This window comes from Lygodium microphyllum, chromosome 10, assembly GCF_053477565.2.
Source record: "Lygodium microphyllum isolate KBCC chromosome 10, Lygodium_microphyllum_v1.1.10, whole genome shotgun sequence".
NCBI classification, from domain to species: Eukaryota; Viridiplantae; Streptophyta; class Polypodiopsida; order Schizaeales; family Lygodiaceae; genus Lygodium; species Lygodium microphyllum.
In genome coordinates, this window is record NC_141144.1 from 65,353,492 (window position 1) to 65,373,971 (window position 20,480).

Below are 20,480 nucleotides of genomic sequence, written 5' to 3' on the forward strand. Positions count from 1 at the left end.
AGCATTTGAAGTACCAAAGGAGGACCATGAAGTACTTAAAGTTTTTTTTAACCTCACTAATATACCCATTGTTATTCAACAGCAAAATAATGGAGTAATTTTACACATTGAGGGATTTGGGGACTATCAAGTTGAATGGCATCTTGCAGGTGATTTAAAAACATTGAAGTGTATGTTTGGTTTATCAAATGCAGTGAATGCAAAATTTCCGTGCATATATTATATGAAAACTAGGAAGAAAGGGAAAGATGGAAAGAAATAATGGCTTGCCAAGGTAGGAAAACAAGTTGCTCCAATACGTGATCAAAAAGTCATGAGAAATAAAATGCTAGTTCTAGTGGATCCAAAATCTAGCGCCCTATTTTGGAAATACCACTAACAAGGGTTCTTTTTTGCACATTGCATTATTTGGATAGAATAATTGAGAAGCTAGTATATAAATATATATGCTTTGCATACAAGATGTAGCTTGTGTTAGAAGCTGATGCTACATGAAAGAAGGTAGAACGAGTCCTCTCTAAAGTTGGATTGCACGGGGGCCAAGTAGAAATAAAAAAGGACGAGAAAAAATTAGAAAAGAGTGGAAATATCCCTTGTAAACCATGCTTTGGTGGACCCAAGACTAGGAAGTTTATATCTCCACCTCGAGATGAGGAAGGTAATATACTTGTAAACCAACCAGAGAAGTATGAAGCATGGAAAAAGTTGCACCTTATTGTTCCCAATTGGAGCAATGGGGGACGAACAAGAATTGCAAAGGTAGAAGTGTGGATACACCTAGATAGATTAGCAGCTCTCTTATAAAAGTGGAGGTTTAGGGATGGTGATGCGAATACATTTGAAGAGACAGTTGCTAAATTTCATAAGTCCATGGTGGAGGCATGGACTACAAACAATATAACACACTGCATGGTCAGTATTGTCACCATTACAAAAAAATATTATCATTTCGAATTAGTTTGTGTTTCTAATCTCTATTCTTGTGCAACATATACTTGAAGCACATGGTCCATACTTTGCAGATCAAGGAAGTTTGGCAGTATGGTCAACTCAAGGCATGGAATGATCTCATTGGGAAGCTCGCTGTGCTTTTCAAAAGGTAATTAATCATGGAGGTGGCATCAATGATTCCAATTCTATGGGGCAATTATTACAATTGTGGTATAGGAGATTAGAGATATGATATGAGAAAAAAGAAAAGAAGTCCAAAACCTCTCAAGCATAATTTATAAGTAGGGCAATATATGAAGTGAGAAAAGCAAGATATGAAAACAAAATAGCTAGACAATGCCACGCAGAATGGTTGGCAACCCAAGAGAGAGATGGCAAGAAATGGAGACCTAGATAAAGATAATACTTTTGATGCATTTAGAGTCCATGAGAGAGCATAGATACCCAGGATATGACACATCAATACTCGAACATGAGATGTCTTGCAAATTTTGTTTAAAATTTCGAAGGTTTGTCACCATGTTTTTCAAAGTTGATTTCGAACTATGTTTTTTGATTTTAAAACTCATTTACACCACCATAGTAAGTTTAAAAGTTTCGTACTTAAGTCAAGTCTCTCCTTTCATTTTTTCCCATTACTCTTCACTCTACCCTCCACCTTTCTATCCTTCATTATCACAACCATGGCACATTCCAAGCTTCCTATCAAGAAGGCACCTGCAAGAGCAAGAGCACAACACTCTTCCAAATCTATTGAGCATACTATGAGTGACAAAGGTCCCTTGGTGGCCGACAATGGTGGCCCTACTCCAGTTAATAATGGTGGTGCTACTGTGTCCAACAATGGTGGCCCTAGTGTGGTCAATAATGATGGTTCGCCATTGTCCAAAAATGGTGGCCCACATGCTCCAGTTGCTCCACCTCCCACTACTGCTCTAGCTGGTAATACACGTCCTCCAATACATAAGAAGCAAAGATGGAAACCAGACACAGTTGCGCTACGTGAGATAAGGAAATTCTAGAAGAGTGCCAACTTGATTATTCCTAAGACACCATTCTCTAGGTTGGTGTGAGAAATACTACAAGATTTGCAGTTAGGGCATCATCACAAGTTATTTTCAAGGAACCAGGCAATGAATGTGGGGCGATGGTCAAGCCAAGCCTTGCTTGCTCTCCAAGAAGCAACTGAAAGTTACTTGATTAATCTAATGGGTGATTCTCAAGTTTTAGCCATTCATGCCCAACGTATCACTATTAAGCCCATAGATATGGTTCTTGTTCGTAGGATCCGCAACAACAAGGATGCATTTAATCTTAATGTCAACAATATGCTTTGAGAAGCTACCTTGTAATTGGATCTATGTTAACAATATTCTTTGAGAAGCAACCTTGTAATTGGATTTATGTTTTTAGCACAAGTTTGATTGTAGATTGTAAGGATCTTAGATTTGGTTTATCTTTCCGGTAGACCTTCAAGTATTTGATAGCATTGGTCTACAAAATGGAGCTTAATTTTGCCTAGTTCTAGTTGTCCTTGGTGCAATGCACTATCTATCGTGTATTTCATGGTTTCATAATGCAAAATTTGATATTTGATATTCTATTTTGCCATGATTTGCATTGTGCGTATTTCCAAGCTTCTAATTTTGAAAGTAGTTTTGTTAAGGATAAATTCAATGCGCAATCACACACACATCAGTGATAAGTTGTACATGGGCCAATGCACCATATCTTTATTGTATTTAGCGATTTGGCAACACTATATCCGATATACGATATTCCATTTGACCCATGACTTATTTTTTGTGAATTTTTAAGTTTCCAATATTTCACGTAGTTTGATTGACAACACATTTAATATACAGTTGTGTACACTCGGTGCGGTGGTGAGTTGTTTGTTATCAGTGAAGGATAATCCAGTTAATGCATTTTCAAAAAATGATTGAACCGTCAATTTTATAAATCAAAATCTAGTGAAAATTCACCCATATGTCGGGCATCATAAAAACTCATGGATATTAAAAAATTAGCCCCATTAGAAGTCTCTAGGACACCTGTCCAAAGGTTTGCGTCAGGGACACTAAATCTAGGGATTCAAGGCCCTAGACGCAAGCCTCCAGACAGGTGTCCTAGAGACTTTTGATGAGGCTAAATTTTTTTTGGTAGTTGATGTACCCTAGGGGAGTCCATATGTAAAATTTCATGTCAATCGAATCACTGGTCATATTTTTCCAAAGCCTGGATACATTAATTCAGGTTTAAGGGCTTTTTGAAATTTTTGCTATAAGTTTAAAGTTTCACCTCATTTTACACATTTCACTTTTGAGTTTTGGGTTTTCTCTCCTAGAAGACATGCACGCACCAAGCAAGTAGCCCGAAGACACCCCCCCTAGAAATCCTATGAAGAGGCCACCTCCACCAGCTCCACCACCACCACCACCACCACCACCATTCACAAGCATCAATGGAAGCCAGGCACGGGAGTCCAAGTCCAATGTTAGTGATGGCTTCTTAACAGTCCATGAGAAAGAATGCTTGGAGTGGCTGGACGGCAGACCCAAGGGTTCAGTCCTCTACATTGCTTTTGGGACTACAGCTTGGCTGAGTACCGAAGACTTGCACGCGCTTGCTCGAGGCATAGAAGCAAGCCAAGTTCCGTTTCTGTGGGTGTTATGCTCCGATCTTCTAAACGGATCAGGGTTTGCGCCATGTCTCCCGCGGGATTTCTTGGAGAGGACCAAGGGATTGGCATACTTCACGCCCTGGGTACCTCAGACCCTGGTTCTCTCTCACCCGTCTGTCGGAGCTTTCTTGAGCCATGGTGGGTGGAACTCGACCTTAGAGGCCATATGCTTTGGTTGGCTAGCTCCACTAACTCTAACCCCCCTAGCCCATTTTAATTCCCCACATCATGCTTAGGGCACATTAAGGAAAGGACATACGTAGGGAGGTAACACTCTAGACCTATCACCCTAAGCTACATGCACCACACCTTCCTTATGCAAAAACTGGGTCCTCAAGTGTGAGACAACACCCAAGTTTGCCTGTGGTCATAGACCCAGCTCCCAGTTTCACTAGCATGAGCACAATACATCACATAGTAAGGTAGACACTCCTCCTAGGTGTAGCACACTTTTTCTCTTTTCACGCAATGCTAGATGTTGCAAAACCATCAACATTGGAGGCCCTCACAATCCACTCGACATGCCCTCGGCCTCCAACAATGCAATCATTGCTAAGTCTCTCAACCAGCAACAATCCACGCAATGCCCCATCACTAACTAGACAACCACCCTTCCAAGAACTAAGCCCTCATCACTAAAGACCTGCAAGTGCCATGGGACTAGCACTTGTTTAGGAGGAGGGTAATCTTAACCCCAGCTCAAGATGAAAGAAAAAAAAGTAAAATATGGATGTAATGGAAGAAGCAAGATAGAGAACAAGTGAGGTGTAAGGGTAGCCTTAAAATTTAAGTCAAAGGCAAAAAGTGTATTTTTAAATGCAAGGCGCCCTAGAAACTATTGTAAAAGAGCACCAAGCTCCCTCTTGTGAAAAATGTAAAAGGTACACATGCATAGGCTAAAGAATAGGGCAAGTAGAATGAAAATGGAAAAGAGGACCTTGCCACAATGGCTAGTCATGTAAAAAAGGGATGGGTGTCCAAGGGATTTTAGGGCGTGTAAATAAACTCCAAAAAGTGAACGAGAGCTCATTGTTTGGTGTGTGGCAAAGTGGACTCTTCATTTTCTCCCCTTCTCTTCTCTTGCTTGCTTACTTGTGAGTTTGAGGGAGGGAGTGTGAGTGAGTGTGTGAGGGTGAGGGATCTTGGAGGTGAAGCCCTCCACCTCTCCTGTCTTCTTATTCTCTTCTCTCATCTTGCACGTGGCTATGGAGGATAGAGCTTGGAGGAAGAGGCTTGAGGATTCTTGAGCTTGCATCATGAATTGTGGAGCTATCGGAGTTCTTGAGGGAGGAAGCAACTCAATCGGGAATCAAGGTAAGCTCACTACACTCGTAGAGAGGGATAGTGCATCGGCTATGTGAGAGGTAGCCATTAGTGCTCACTTGAAACACTTGAAGGAATAAGCAGTCCTTGGGTCTTGGCGGCGATTGAGCGAGAGCTCCCTTTACATAAGTTGCAATGAAAGAGATGGAGGTAGACTTCTTAGGATCAACAATGCCTTGAGTTTCATAATCAAATTTTGTGACATGATCACCAAGATTTCAATTACTTAAGTAAGAATAAAAGTGAAGATACAAAGTATTGTTTAAGGGGCTTGCAAGTGTCAATGGGGAGCAAGATGCGTTAGATCATTACCTAGTCAAATCCGAGGGTTTCTTGGTCATCTAAATTTTTATCAATGATTTATTGAGTCATTTGCAGTGGTAGCTTTAAACCTTAACAATCTTATTTAAAAAGAATCACGCTTATGATTGGGTTTTAGCATGCAAGTTGCATTTGAGAAATTGAAAGCTAAGTTGGTTGAAGGCCCAACTTTGGTTTCACCTAATTGGGCTAAAGAGTTTCATATTCATGCCAATGCTTCTATATGGATATAATGTTGTTCTGTGCCAAGTAGACGATAAGAACATAGATCATCCAATTTATTATGCTAGTCAAAATCTAGGTGATACGGTATCATGCCACTATGCAGACACAATGTGAAAAACTCTAGAGTGCATCGTCATTTGGTTTTCTTGTTGATCTAGAGAGTCAATGCTATATTAGTCATTAGTGTCAATGTCTGTAGTGTGCATGGTTCAAAAATACTAGATTTTTGGACAAGTTTAGCCTATTTTTGATATTTTTGATATTATTTCTTGTAAATATCCAAAAGATGTAGACAACTTCTAGAATAGGATGAAATAAAAAAGTAAGTGTCTTTCAACCATTTTTGGGCGATTTTATGTAAAAAGAAGGATTGGCAAAATTGCACAATGCATGATTGTAGTTTACAAGTAGTAAATATCACTCCAAACTAGGAGGAGTGATCTGGGAGAATTATGACCAAGTGTCCTGGTATTTTACCCCCCTTTCAGAGTCAACGAAAGCATCAAATTGTGGGGTCTGGACAACAGAGAAGAAACTACTGTTTGATGCACGTTTTTGGTCTATAAGGAATTTATCTTCTCAAGATGTAGAAATCAATTGACAGGCCTCACCTCTATGAGTATTCTTCTACATCTTCTATTTCTTCGAACCCCTTCTCTTTCATCAATTGCTACCCTTGAATCTCCTTTCACCCTACTATCTCTTACCCCTATGGTAGACTTTTGACCCCAAACCCTCCGACAGTGGTAAAACTGATGTGAAGGTCATTAGTAGGTATGTAAAGATGGGGGATTCTGTAGGTTCAAGTGGTGGTGATGCTTTACAATAGATGATTGCTTTGTTTGCAGCAACAACAATAGCAACAATTGTTGTTAGAATAGCAGATGCAAAACTTGGCAGGAAGTAGAAAGAATTGATTCCTTAACTATGAATGCATTAGAAGCAATGGGATAGGAATTGAAGTAGTTTAAGGGTCCAAATGTTTCAACCTTTATCTGGTTGTATGAAGAAAATATGTTGTTTCATGGGGTACCGCATTATGCATGGAGTCAGTATTTCTCCCGTTTGGCCATGCATGCATTGCATGATCGGATTAATGAGCTACATAGAAGAGATGCTGATTGGGCAGCTTTTAAGAAAGCTTTGAGAGAAGAGTTTTTCTTGGAAGATGCAGGATTGGTAACTAAAAAGGCATTTACAGATTGTATTGAAAAGCCCAATAAAGGGTTGACTGCTACAACTTTGCTCTGTGGATTCGAAAGTCAGTATGCACAGTTGGATGCCGATGTGAGCAGCAATCATTGGAAAGTCAAAAATTTGATTTGTTTTTAAAGGTTGCACATCCTATCTTTTAGGAGAAGCTGATTGATCATTTAGAATATGTCTCTTCTGAAACAAGGCTTGGGCTAATGTAATTGAGGCAATGCATATCTTGGTAAAGAGAGAGAGGATGAAATTAAAATGGGGTACAAACACCACACCTGCCACTACTCAAAAGGGGGTTGAAGTTGCAACCAAGGCGCCTGTGGCTATGGAAGAACAACTGGCTATATCTATTGGCTTTCAAGAATCACGTGGTGGGGGACTTGCTTGAGCTGCTGTGCCAAACACACAGTGTATACACAAGAGGAAGCTCACTCAAGAACACAAGAAGAGAGATGGAGGCCAAAACGTTTTCTTGCTAATTTTTTCTTCTTCTTACACTATACAATATACACAAAGTATAGATAAGATACAACATAAAGGAGAGTGGCCTTTTAAGTCAAAAGTGTATAACCAACTACACTAATCGACTTGCACTATATCTTTGCTAGCTGTAGGTAGGTATAACAAACTAAATATAATAAGTGATAAGTCAGTGGCCATGTGAGTATCATAATGACCACCAACGTGCTAATGTAGACGTGCGGACTCTAGACGTACTGACTCATCTAGCTAGGTAGTTCATTATCAATATCCGCACGTGTTGAGCTTGCCATCTCAACACTCTCGCTCAAGCTCAACTCTATCTCTACAACTCCAAGTAAGCTTTGGAACTTTTGAAGCTTCTCTGCACCCAATGCCTTTGTGAAAATGTCAGCTATTTGATCCTGTGTGCTAATATATACCAAGTCAATCTCTCCTACAAGTACCTTCTCTCTCACAAAGTGGTAGTCCACCTCAATGTGTTTTGTCCTAGCATGGAACACTAGATTCCTAGCTAACTATGTGATGTTCATGTTGTCACAATGAATGACAACTGGACCATCTCCCTGCATATCCAAATCACCTAATAAATTTTGCAGACATATTACCTCACATGCTATCATAGCAGCATCTCTATACTCACTGTCCGTACTCGATAAAGCAACTATAGGTTGCTTTTTGCTGCTCCATGTAACTACTACACTACCAAGGGAAAACATGAATCCACTAGTAGATCTTCTGTCTGACATGCTACCAGCCCAATCTGCATCTGTGTATCCAAAGACATGTACATCCTTACCTGCCTCATAAAAAAGTCCATAATGTAAAGTGGACTTCACATATCTCAATATATGTCTAACTGCATCCAAATGAGGCTTTCTAGGCATTTGTATAAACTGACTGACAAGGCCAACAACATAGCTCATGTCGGCCTTGTGATAGTCATGTAAATCAAACTCCCTACTATCCTCTTGAACATAGTAGGGTATTCTATCTCATCCCCAACATCGGCACTCAACTTCACATTTTGCTCCAATGGTACTAAAAGAGGCTTACATGTTGTCATACCATACTTGGATAGCATATCCAAGCCATACTGCCTTTGGGATAGCCATATACCATCATCACATCTGATCACCTCAATACTAAGAAAAGTATCTCAGCTCACCCAAATCTTTCATCTCAAACTTCTTCTTTAAGAAGTCCTTAACTTCAGCAATCCCATTTTCACGGTCACATTTACTAATCAAGCCATCCACATAGATGAGTAAGATTACCAAACCTGCATCTCTCTTTTCCACATAAAGTGAGTGATCAGTATCAGAAATACAAAATCCAATATTGACAAGATACTCTCCAATGTTGTCAGGCCATGCTCTAGGTACTTGCTTTAGCCCATAGAGCGCCTTCTTTAACCTGCACACATATGTGGGATGCTCTAAATCCTCATAACCTGTTGGCTACTCCATATACACTTCTTCTTGCAATTCACCATGCAAGAAGGCATTCTTAACATCCATTTGCTGTAAACTCCAACCTTTGGATGCTGCCAAGGAAATCACACACCTAATTGTTTTCATCCTAGCAACTAGATTAAATGTCTCTTCATAATCTACACCATATGTTTGAGCATAGCCTTTTACAACCAGCCTAGCTTATACTTGCTAACAGATGTCTCTTCATAATCTATCCCAAGTATTATTGGCTTCTAATACAGCCATCTCCTTATCCATTGCTGCATCCTAATGAGTATGACCAATAGCATCCTCAAAACAAGTGGGATCAACATCCTTAACTAGTTTGACCATATAAGCATAATGGTGAGCTGCATAACCTTCAAAGCCAAATATTTTAAGAGGGTATTTGACCTTGCTAGACCTGTGTACCATGGATCACTCAATGGAGCCTTTACATTACTATGAGCTCTCTGTACACCTAGTGTCGTGACTGAAGGAATACCAAGCTCATAATCCAAACTCTCTGAACCACTAGAATCTCCATCAAATCCCAAACGACTAGTAGATCCATCATTACCATCCAACACTTTCTTCTTTCCTTTGTCCTTCCCTGCAACACTTATAGATCCACCTGAAGATGTGGGGCTACTCCTTAGTCTCCCAAACTAAGGGCTCACTGTAGGTATAGTACCAGATGATGTTTCTGGTCCACTAGGACTCCATGATTCTTGTGTTTCTTTCTACACATAGCTATTATGATCATTATCATCATCTAATACATCACCAATAGGTGCATACCAGCTGCCCATCTCATCAAAGATAACATCCCTACTCACTCTGAACTCACATGTGACATGGTTATAACAGGGATACCATTTCTACTCAAGAGTATCCAGTAAAAATACATTTTTTTTCCTTTGGATCAAGCTTCTTCCGTAGCTCATCTGGCACATGAACATATGCAACACATCCAAATACCTTCAAGTGCGATACATCAGGCTTCTTGCAGTAAATAATTCTTCAAGAGTCATCCCATGAACTGTAGATGTGGGGGTTCTGTTCATAATATAGACATCAGTATGTACAGCTTCAAACCAAAATGTTTTGGTATATTCTTTTCAACCATTAATGCCCATGCAACTTTTGCAATATGCCTATTTTTTTCTTTTTGCAACCCCATTTTGCTATGGGGTATACTTGCAAGTAAATTACCTCTTTATCCCATGAGTCCTCAAGAAGCCACTAAACTCATTAGAGAGGTACTCTCCCCCTCCATCTGATCTTAAGCACTTCACTTTTAAGCCTATTTATGTTTCACCAACTGCCATAAAAGATTTGAAGTGCTCAAACACATCACTCTTTTCCTTCATGAAGTATATCCATAACTTCCTTGAACAGTCAATAAATGTGACAAAGTATTTGCTGCCACCAAGAGATACATTCTATGTAGGCCCCTAAACATCTATATGCACTACATCAAGTATTTTTCTACTCACTTTTTTGTCATGCGAGAAGGGTTGTCTTGCCTGCTTACCAAACTGGCATGCTTCACAGACTTTATGCAATTCTACAACTCTAAAAGAAGGCAACCTTGTAACTAATCCTCTGGAATGCATTAATTTCAGCCTTTCCACATTTTCATGTCCAATATATTTATGCCATATTTCAATATCTACAACTACTCCTTTTCCTTTAGCATACATATGTTGAGATATCGAGCTCCACTCGTGATATGCCAGGGTGACTGTTGTGCATTTATGTCACTGACTTGTCAGTTTTGCAGATGTGGTTGGTACACCGCCCATGAATAATAGCTAGATGACAGCTATCCTTATCTACTCTAGTTCGTGGCTCAGTTAGTATGCCACCTTAGTTAGTTGAGTTTGGTTTGAGATCCATATATAGGGTTCTTTTATTTCTATGTACTTGAGTTCTTTTTGGCTTACACAACTAAGAAGAGGAAAACTGTTTTCAGCCTCCACCTTTGTGTGTATTCCCCCATTGTGCAAGCAAGAAAGCTACAAGTGAGACTCATTCCTTCTCTCCCACAATCTTGACATGGTATCAGAGCCTTGTTCATGGTAAGGAGCTTACGAAAGCAAACCAAGTTCGCAGTATTCTGGTAAGAGGACCAGTGTTGCTTTCATTTTTATGTTTTGGGAGCAAGTCTTTGCAAGTAGCACAACCGAAAAGTGCAAGAGTGCATTGTCTCAGATTGAAACGCCCTTCGTGGTGTAGCAAGAGGGCAGTATATGTTGCGGGTTAGGGCTTTAGCCCTTGGTTGCTCTGTTTTTTTTATTTGAGGCCATTTCGGGGCCTATTTTGGAGGCGGAAGTTTTTTGCATGCACTCAAGAAAAGGCCTTGTTTTATGTTGTGCGACCACTGTTCTACAGGTCGGTGAAAAGTTACTGTAGAAATTGCATCGTATGCCTGTGCGCAGAGACATTGGGAGTTACAGAATCATCCTTGTTGCCTGTTGATGCAAAATCGTCACTAGGAAGTGACTGTGTGGTCAAATACCACTTTCGTCAGTTTTGTAGATTTGCCCTTGTGAGGCTGAAGCTGTGTTCTTTGCAGTGATAGGATTTTTTGCAGTGTTCTGTAATGGCGTCTGATTCTCTTTCACAGATTATCACTGAAAAGCTTGACAAGAACAACTTCCAAGCATGGAAGTTCAGAATGACGAATTTCCTTATGGGAAAGGATATTAGGAATTCGTTGCAGGAAATGAAGAAGAACCAATTCTTCTTGATGTTCCCAATCAACAGCAAATGCACGCATTTAAAGCATGGCATGAGAGAGCCAGGAAAGTTATGTACTGGCTGTCTATCAGCATTTCAGACTCTATGATTGTGCGCATTCAAGATGCAAGTACGCCAAAGGAGGCATGGGATACTTTGTCAAAAATGTATAGCACAAATATGCAAGCCAGGAAAATGCAGCTCAAGCAAGAGTTGCACAATGTGCAAAGAGAAAGTATGAGCATCAATGATTACCACATGAAGGTGAAGAAGATTGTAGATGCACTTGCTTCCATTGGGTTGCCAATGGAAGATAATGATTTAGTTTCTATGACCTTGAATGGTCTAGGAAAGGATTATGCACAGTTCCGAACATCCATTTCTGTCCGTGAAAGATTTCTTGATTTTGAGGAGTTGATTGCTTTTCTAATTTCTGAGGAGCAAAGAAATGGTGGTGCATCTTCTTCAGGAGGAACTTCAAAAGAAGCTGTCTTCTACTCAAATGCTGGAAGAGGTAGAGGCCGATCTGGAGGCCGTGGTAGAAATCAGAATATGCAGCAAACTCAAAGAAACCAATCCTATGGAGGAGGACGTGGTAACTCTAGAGGCAGGGGGAGCCAAAGAGGTCGTGGTGGATGGCAAAGAGGCCAAAATTCAAACAGCAATGTTGAATGCTACTACTGTGGTAAAATGAGTCATATGGCTAAAGGCTGCTATAAAAAGAAAAATGACATCATGAATGGAAAATTGCAACAAGGGAATTATGCATCCTCTAGTAGACAAGGCGATGACAGAAATGAGCATTTGTTTATGGTGCAACATATGACCAATTCTGTGATAAGTACAGAAGAAAGCAACAATGTGTGGTATGTTGACTCAGGTGCATCAAACCACATGACATGTCATGCAGAATGGATGTAGGATGCAAGGAAAATGGAAAAACCAGGATTTGTGGAGACTGGTGATGATATTGCACATCCTAGTGTGCAGATTGGAAAAATTCTTTTGTCTATGCAGGATGGGAAAAAGAAATACCTATCGGATGTATTTCATGTCCCAAATATCACCAAGAACCTAGTTTCTATTGGTCAAATGGTTGAGCAGGGCTTGCAGGTCAGATTTAATTCTCATGGATGCTTTGTTGAGGATATGAAAAATAAAGGTCGCTTGATAGCAAAAGGAAAGAAGAAGGGTAGAATATTTACGTTGGATGTAGACATGCTTGAATTGAGTGCAGCAATGTTTGCACATGGGACCGGTGTAGTTGCAGATATTGATATTTGGCATAAACGCATTGGTCATATTAATTTACAGTGACAGAAAAAATAAGGAAAAAATGGATTTTGAGTGCCGAAAATTAAGGAAAAATAAGATTCATGTTTATGGATGTATGGGGGGTCTGAAGTATGAGGTTTAGCCTCAGTTCAGCCCTACCTTTATGTTTTAGTGAATTTTTATATCTCTTTATACAATAAAAACATGGAAATGAACCTTAAACCAGTCAATAATGCACAACCTAAATGGGTGAGGGGGTAGAGTGTATAAAAAGTATTTAAATGCTGAATGAAATGATGAAAAGCTTGATGGTTTCTATGCATACCATTTAGGTTGGTCGATAATTAAAAATTAAGGACCTAATAGCACGGGGGTTTCTCAGTGCTAGGTTCATGCAACGCCGCATATGAGCGATAGTCAAATGCATTGAAAGAATGCTTTTGCACTAAACATAAATGCTGATTCTTCTTTGTTTGAGTACATGGGCATTCACAATTTGCATGAAGCATGAAATTTAAAAGGTATAAGACAATACCTCCTGGATGCATGGCAATTGCTTTTTAGAGGAACATGACCAACGTTGAGTGGGAGACAGGATTTTCTCTATTTTTCTTGTATGTTTTGCAATATTAAATAACTAAAAATTCAAAATGAGTTGTGGGCTATGGCCCTTAGGTTCATTTGCAGCAAAAACACAAATTTAGTTGGTGTGTCTTACTATATTTTCCATTTATATATCAAAAACACCCAATTTTCCCATATTTCACGTGTTTTACGGGTTTTACACTATTAATATCATTCATAACACTTATGATTTTCTGATTTTTTGAGCATAAACTAATCAAACTCATAGCAAACAACATTATAATGCATAATCATCCCATGGGAACAAATATTCATGAAACAAGTTGCATAAAACATCAATTTCCTTTGTAAAAATGAGATTACTGTTCTTTGCAGGTTGCGGGTTTTTATTTGCCATATCTCAGGACTGATTTCCAGCCACCATTAATTCTCATGATAGTCCACAATCAGCAATCTTCCTTCCTCTTGAACCACGGAGCAATCCGGTCTTCATTGGACAAGCATCCGTCATCCATTCTTTTTCTTCTTCTTTACCACATGAATCTGCCTTTAGGGGAGAGAGAGGGAGGAGAGAGAAAGATTGAAATCAGAATTCTTCACAGAGACCACCATTTCTCGGGCGAGAGGCAGCGATATGATTGGCATTTAGGAGGGAAGCAAGGGCAATGAGCAGTTGGGGGGGTTGTTTGCAACAGCCATGATGCCTCTCCATCCCATGAAGCGAAATTTGCGACTACTGCTCCACGCCTTCTCTCCATGTTTTTTTGCATGCCCCCTCACCCAAAATTTCATGTGACATTAAATTTTGGGCTCCCAAAGGTCACTTGCCCATTTTGGCCAAATTGTGTCCACCCCTTCGCAACTTGATCGGTTTTTTGGCCATTTCCCCGTCCGGACTCTAAATTGAGCTCTGAAAAATCTTGGGCATCCGGCTCAGCATCCGGCATTGGCCAGCTACTCTTGTCAACCCACACGACAGTCTGAAAAATTATGAAAAATCAACAAGTGTCGCTCGGGCGCCTTTAAAGCACTTTGATGCTTAAAATCGTCCTAGATCAAGCCGCCGCCTTCGACGTTGAATATTTTTTCCTTGATATTCATAATTTTAACTATTTTAAGCACTTATCGACACCAAAATTCCGCTCTCATTGGCGATCATGGGATAGGGCGACTCAGCCCGTCGAATCCCACAATAGATCTGCACATAAACAACCAAAGGAAGCATCAAGCTGATACAAAATAGATACATATTAAATATAGCACAATGCTCACCCTACCCCCTGACAGAACCAAGGCATGACATCCACAAGGAGTAGGCCTAGCATAATTTGATAGAAGGTCCCAAGCTAGTCACTGACCACCCGCTCCAACACGGCCAAACGAAAAAGAACTATCAAAGAGGTTGCCCTAAGTGGTGGTCTGAACTATCTACCTAACTAAGGACAACACAACTAGGAGCTCCTACTAGGCAAGGACTCCTATAGCCTGATCAAGAAGTATTTTCTTTTAGCACATTTCTTCTTTTAGGGTTTTATTTTTCGATACTCGAGCATGTAAAAAGGAGGGAGCTGAGCGTAATGACCCAAGGAGAATAGGGCATCGGCCTTAGGACCTGTCTCGGTACCCAAGAACCTACCAAGCCCTCGCAGGGCGACACTTAATCCTTTTCTAACGCTCACTTTTATTTTCACTCCAACCTTCCTTAATTTCTTCTTTTTCAGCAGGATGCCACCCCTAAGAAGACAAGGCATCGGCCCCGGGTCTGACTCATCCCTAGGAACCTACCAGGCCTTCGCAAGGCAATGATCAACTACTCATAAATTTTTTCCTTTTCTTTTCTTTGATAGGGGTTAGAACCCCTTTTTACACACCTTTATATATTTTAATTGCCTTTAAAATGTTCAAGGTTTTTTTTCCCCTTTATCATCTTTATTTTTTTCTGGCATGCTTCTCTAACTGCCTCACAACTAACAAGAACTCCTAGAGCGGCTGCCTAGCAGGCCAGCAGAACAGGGTCACTAGGACTCCCTTCTAAAACAGGTCTTTCAATGCTTGACAATGTCTTTACAGGAGGCAACAACTACTCAGACCTCCCTCAAACATACTGAACCTAAACCTCGGGACTTCATGCCTGGGATGCCGGTCTCCAACAAGAAACGAAAAACCCCTTTAACAAGTACGCAACCACATATAACATAAAAACCACAGTACTCATAAAGGAAAGATATCACCTGGATAGGGCCACAAGAAGCTTCCGCGCAACAAAAGGCTCCTTCCAAGCTCTTCTTCGAACCTGTCTAGCACAAAACTCAAACAAGAAACCATCAACTGTACCTGCAGTAAACAGAAAACTGGCCCTCTTGGCCTAATGAAATAAAACACTTCACTACAAAACTTGATCGGCTCTCTTGGCCTAACAACATAATATTATTGAGTTTGGAAATCTCCCAATTTCCATTTTTTGAATACTAAAAAAGTGGCACTCGAATAACATGCCCATAAGTTTCTTAAAACCATGTGATGTGACCTATCATTGGAAAGCGCTTGAAAAATGGAATCAATTGAGCTATATAGTGCTTGATTTGGAGTTATAGTGTTCAAGTTATGACAAATCCAAAGATTTGACCACGTGTCCCAAACTTATGGGAAATTCCCATTTTCCCCAATATGGTGTTTAACGAAATAAAGCATTCAAAACCTTGCAACACTGGCCCTCTTGGCCTAATGAGATCAAACAGAAGAACACCTACACATCCTTCCCTGGAATAGCACAGATATACAATAATAGGCTCCCTTCCAAGGAGGAAAAACAGGCTCGTAGCCCTAAACTAAATGCATAAGGTTATGACCCATCCCTCCTGCATAGATAGCAAGAGGCATACACATAATATGTTGTCTAATTAACGTATGGGTCCCAAATAATAACGATAGATTGGTCTCAGCTACTTTTTGCATCACCCATATCAACCATTGTCTGCCATATAGTGCATGTTCTAATAACATCCCCCACAAGCGACTGGGTCCTGTTTCATCATTGATAACAATATCCAAACTAGGACCACAATTAAAGAAGAGGTCTTCCTCATAAGAAAGATTTGCTAATGAATCTGCAAACTAATTCCAGTAACGTGGAATCAGCTGAAAAGACACTCTCTCAAACTCCTCTAGTAGGGTCATAGCAGTCCGATGATACATACAAAGAATGGGATTCTGCACTGTGTATGTCCCATCTAGCTGATTCAGGATCAACTGGGAATCCCCTTTTACTAACAATCGACAAATACCATCTTGCTTGGCAATATACAGTCCCATAATCAAGGCTTTATACTCCGCCATATTGTTAGTGAATCCTACCCCAAGATAAGCAGCTAACTTCATCGTAACTCTACGTCGGGGATCTTGGATTACTACTCCAACACTTCCTTTTTTATTAGGGCCCCTGGACGCTCCATCAAAATATAATGTATACGTCCACAATGGGTTTACACAGCCGGCCATCACAACCTCCTCTATTCGTAATTATGGTAATCAAAGTTTAACATATTGAGAGGATGAACTAACGTCTCCATCCCACCTTCTTCATTGAACTCAACAGGGATACTTGTCAACAGTTGTAAACAATGATGGCAGAAGACTTTAATCTCCCACACAAAGGTTCCGTCTTCTTGCTCAATCACTTTGTATCCTTTGCTCCACCAGATAAGTTTCCCTAGATGGTATCTTTGCTCCAGATATGGGTGCTCCAAATAAGGGATTAACCAACCCATCCACCAGCTTTTAAGCTCTTCCGCAGGTCTCAGATCATTCCTAGCATGGACTTGCAATGCATTTTCTTTGTATTAGCATACTTAGAAGTAATAAGGTTTAATCTTATTAAGATTAACCTTATTCTTAAACTCTACTCCCTGTAGATCAGCTAATAGGGCTGTAGACCTATTCTTCCCTAACCTAACAATCTTGTAGGGGCCATCCCATTTAGGTTCCAATTTCCCTGGGAACAACTCCCTATGCGCATCATAATATAAAACAAGTTGTCCCTTCTTAAAGGTATACTTCTTCGCTTTCAGGTCATGCAACTGTTTCATGCGACATTTAGCCACCTCTTGATGTAATAGGCTTTGCAACTTAATTTCATCTAGGTGTGCTAAGGTCGTAAATCGCTCGAATAGGGCGTCTTCACTACCCAAAGAATGGTTTATTGCGAATCTAATGGTCGGTAACTCAATCTCTAAGGGAAAAATGCACTCCTCACCATAAACTAGTTTGAATGGCGTGTGGCCAGTGACTCGCTTGAACGTGGTATTATATGCCCATACTACCACATGTAGCTTCTTATCCCAGTCTCGTTTCTTTTCAGATATGACTTTCGATAGGATACCCACAAGCTGCTTGTTGGTACTTTCAACTTGTCCATTTGCTTGCGGATTATAAGGAGTCGTTTTATTGTGCTTGATTTGCCAAAGCTTTTGATAACCTTGTTCAGGAAATGAGTTCCTCGGTCCGACACCAGTTCTTTCGAGGGACCAAAACGGCATATTATCTGCTCTAAAAGGAAACTAGCAGTTTCTTTAGCATCATCTTTCCTTGTTGCACGTGCTTCTGACCACTTTGTGAAGTAGTCAGTTGCTACAATAATATACCTCTTTTGCGCAGTCGACGATGGAGTAATAGGACCCACAAAGTCTATTCCCCACTTCTCAAATGGAAGTATCGCCATAATAGGGGTGAGTGGTCTTTTCCTGTTCTCTCGACTATCATGTCATTGATAAATATCGCATGTCTTAACATACGCGAACACATCCTGGAAAATGGCAGGCCACCAGTAACCTGCTCTTAAAGCCTTTTGTGCTGTAAGCCGTCCAGCAAAATGGCCTCCGCAAGCGGAATCATGGCACTCTTCCAAAATAAATGGCACCTCGTCAAGCATCACACATCGGTGATAGATGTCATCAACCCCTTTCCGATATAATGTACCTGTGATCAAAGCAAAATTTAATGCCTGCTGCTTAATTTTCCTTCTCTCAGCTTTAGAAAGTTCGGATCCAGCCTCTCCTATCGATAAATAATGCGTTATTGCAGCGTACCAGGAGGGAATAGACGCCATGTCTATCTTAAATAACAACTCCATGTCACTACCTTCAACCACAGATTCTTTCGGCTCCCCAAAGTCTACAAGACATTCCACAATACCTTGTAACCTTGGTGGCTTACTCCTGATCTCATAATCAAACTCCTGCAAAGTGATTAACCACTTCGCTAGACGATCAGGCGGCTGCAGCTTATTCATCAATAATCGAAGCCCCTCCACCTTCATATAAAGCACAACCTTCTCATAGAGGATATAGTGCCTGAATGTCTTGGTCCCAAAGACCATCGAAAGACACAACTTCTCCATGTAGGTATAATTGATCTCGGATACCCCCAGCTTCCAGCTAGCAAAAGCAATCAGGTGATACCACTTTTCTTCCCAAATTTGGGCTAAAAGCTGATACTATGTATGATGGCTGCTAAAAATATATAGAACATTTCACCTCTTTTAGGTGCTTTTAAAACGGGAGCTTTTACTAGCTCTTACTTCACATCCTTGAAAGCTACCTTACAAGGGTCACCCCATACAAACAACCAACCATATTATTTCCCAATGCTAGACCCATATGCGAATTGCCTCGAGAGGCATAGGCTGCTTGCAGACAGGATTCCACTTCTTGTGCTCACGTAATGGCAGTATATATATCCCCCAAAGAGACACTACTCAACTGCAACTGGATATTAAAGTCCAAACCATGCAAAAAATATTGCAATTGGGCAGCTGCAGGGATAGGAATAGAGGTGTTCAACTTACGGAAAACCTCTTTTAGTTTCTTCCCATAAGCACGAATATCCTAGTGTGGTTCTTGGCGGGTTACGTTAAGTACACGCAACCAATATTGCCCACCCCTTTCAGGGGCAAAATCCCTTCAAAAAGCTCCGTAAAATGAATCAATATTCAATATGGTTCCGGCTTCTAAACCATGATACCATATGACAGCACTTCCTTTGAGAGTCATGTTGAAGAACATCATTAAATGTCCTTCTTCTTGGATGCGGCAGTTAAACATCAGCTTTTGAAACTCCCTCAACTAGCCCATTAAAAATGGGTAGCGGGTAACCTAGAGCCGGCAAATCCGTCGTTCCTGCAGGAATTGCAATAGGCTGCGCCATGATGGAAATTGGATTTGCACTAGGAATAGGGGACGGTGGGGTTATCCCTCCTGCACTTGATGTAGATTACCTTATGGAAGAAAGGGGAGCACTAGAGCTTCCATCTTTTCCTAACTTGCTGCTTGTGGCACCAAGATCACTAGATCCACGCTTGATGTAGACTATCTTATGGAAGAAAGGGTTCAACACTGCCACGCTTAGGGGAATACCTCCTAAAAATTTCAGCACATCGCCTAGCTCTTTCGTCTCTCTCTTGCTTTTGGATTTCAACTAGACGATGCTTATGGATATAAAACGGATCAATCTCAGTATCCTTAGGCATAAATTGCTAACTGGTCCCTAGACAACCAGGATTCGAGGACCGCTACTTCTAAGCAGCTCCCGGCAGACGCACCAAGGTATGTGAAGCTTGTCAATTTGGAAAATAGGCAAGGAAACCATTTCCTAGACATGTTCAAGAGAGTAAGAAGCCATTGGAATTAATCCACTTTGATGTGTGGACTACTAAAGCTGCATCTCTTGGAGGCTGTCATTATTTTGTCACTTTTATTGATGACTATAGCAGAAAAGTTTGGGTGTATTTTATGAAAAAGAAAAGTGAAGTTTTTGGGCATTTCAAAACTCTTAAAGCTATGGTTGAAAAAGAAACACGCCTGCAAATAAAATGCCTAAGGTCAGATGGAGGGGGAGAGTACCTCTCAAATGAGTTTGCAAGGTTCTTGCAGGAGCATGGCATAAAGTAGCAATATTCATGTAGTCATACCCCACAACAAAATGGAATTGCAAAAAGAAAAAACAAGCATATTGGAGAGGTTTCTCATGCCATGCTCAATGAAAAAGACATGTCAGATTTTTATTGGGCTGAGGTAGTTGCTATAGCAGTCTACATAATGAACAAGACTCCCACTGTAGCAATACATGGCATGACTCCAGAGGAGAGGTATACTGGTAGGAAACCAGATATTTCTCATTTGAAAATTTTTGGTTGCATTGCCTATGTTCATATGCCACATGAGTTGAGATCCAAGTTG